Genomic DNA, 2312 nt, shown 5'->3' with positions numbered 1-2312 from the left:
AAAAAAAAAAAAAAAAAAAAAAAAAAAAAAAAAAAAAAAAAAAAGAACCATGGGGGCAAGCAAGACTGCCAGTTTTTATTTTTAAATAAATCTTTTAAAATAATTTTTAAATTTTAATTACATGCTACAGTTTTTTTAAAAAAATAAATACACACTACAGCTTCCCTTCCTTCTACTCCTCCTAGATCCTCTTCTCTCTTCCCCAGACCCAACCCCTTTTCATTCAGAGAAGAGCTGACCTCCAAGAGACAGCAGCCCTATGTGACAAAACAAGATACAGTAAAACAAGTCAAAAGCCCTCATATCAAGGCTGCACAAGGCAACTCAATATGAGGAAAAGATTTCCAAGAGTAGGCAAAAGACTTAGAGATACACCTGGTCCCACAGTTAGGTTTCCCACAAAAATATCAAGCTGAAAGCCATAACATATATGAAGAGGATCTGAAGCAGACCCTTGTTGGCCTTGTCCTTGGTCCCACTCCTCTTGTCTGCCATTTGAATCATTCTTCTATAGTCAAACTTAACCTGTTTTGGAATAACAGGGCTCAATTGAAATGTTGCATTTCCTAATCTCTATTTATACCTATTGGGGCCATATACTTAGATTTGGATAAGGCATTGCAAGCACACTGGGCTCTTGAAAGGCCCTGAAAGTGTGCTTTCTCACTCTTCCCAGTATTATAGATACTTTGAATGATTCCTAGAGTATAAAATTGCCATGTTTTGGGTAAGAAACTAAGATGGACCATTTTGAGGATAGACGTTAAGCTCACATGTTCAGGACTGGCTTCTGGTTGCTGGGATGTATGGAAGTGATTAGACTATGTGAGCCCATAACCTTACCAGTGAAACAATCCATTGATGGATTCATGACTGATGGCATTATCAAGAGGTGATAGAATATACAGGGGCCAGGTCGAGGGGAGTAGGTCCCTGAGGGTGTGTGTTTAAAGGCTATATCTTATCCCTGACCCTTACCTGCATTTCTTTTTGCTTCTCAATATCTGTAAGGTGGACATCTACACCATGTAATACTTCCATGAGGTCCTGATAACCAAAGCAGTGGAGCCAACCATCCATGTCAACTCTTCAATAACAAGCCACCTAAGTCTTTCTTATACTAAGTTGCTTCTATCAGTGGTTTGGTCTCAGTGATGATTTAATGACCAACATGAAAGTCCTATCTTAGGATGGTGGTATCAAAAGCTGGGACAGTGGCTCGCTAATAGTAGCTCCTAGCCTCACTATCAGTTTGAAGTATCCACCTCTACATTGAGAAAAGCAGAGTTTTAGTCTGTTAAAATCACTGCTATTATTAGGCAACAAAAGGAGATCAAAGGGATACGAATTGGAAAGGAAGAAGTCAAATTATCACTATTTGCTGATGATATGATAGTATACTTAAGTGACCCCAAAAATTCCACCAGAGAGCTCCTAAACCTGACAAACAACTTCAGCAAAGTAGCTGGATATAAAGTTAAATCAAGCAAATCAGAGGCCTTCTTATACACAAAGGATAAACAGGCAGAGAAAAAAATTAGGGAAACAACACCCTTCACAACAGTTACCAATAACATAAAATACCTCGGTGTAACTCTAACTAAGCAAGTAAAAGATCTCTTTGACAAGAACTTCAAGTCTCTGAAGAAGGAAATTGAAGAAGATCTCAGAAGATGGAAAGATCTCCCATGCTCATGGATTGGCAGGATTAATATAGTGAAAATGGCCATCTTACCGAAGGCAATCTACAGATTCAATGCAATCCCCATCAAAATTCCAACTCAATTCTTCACAGACTTAGAAAGAGCAATTTGCAAATTCATCTGGAATAACAAAAAACCTAGGATAGCAAAAACTATTCTCAACAATAAAAGAACCTCTGGTGGAATCACAATCCCGGACCTTAAGCTGTACTACAGAGCAATTATGATAAAAACTGCATGGTATTGGTACAGCGACAGGCAGGTAGACCAATGGAACCGAATTGAAGACCCAGAAATGAACCCACGCACCTATGGTCACTTAATCTTTGGCAAGGGAGTTAAAACCATCCAGTGGAAAAAGGACAGCATTTTCAACAGATGGTACTGGCTCAACTGGCAATTAGCATGTAGAAAAATGCAAATCGATCCATTCCTTTCTCCTTGTACAAAGCTCAAGTCCAAGTGGATCAGGGACCTCCACATCAAAGCAGATACATTGAACCTAATAGAAAAGAAAGTGGGGAAGAACCTCGAGCAAATAGGAAAATTTCCTGAAGAGAACGCCAATAGCTTCTGCTCTAAGATCAAGAATTGACAAATGGGAGCTCA

Source organism: Mastomys coucha, unplaced genomic scaffold, assembly GCF_008632895.1.
Source record: "Mastomys coucha isolate ucsf_1 unplaced genomic scaffold, UCSF_Mcou_1 pScaffold22, whole genome shotgun sequence".
Lineage (NCBI taxonomy): Eukaryota > Metazoa > Chordata > Mammalia > Rodentia > Muridae > Mastomys > Mastomys coucha.
The sequence above is the reverse complement of the archived record's forward strand: the minus strand, read 5'-3'. Positions refer to the sequence as shown.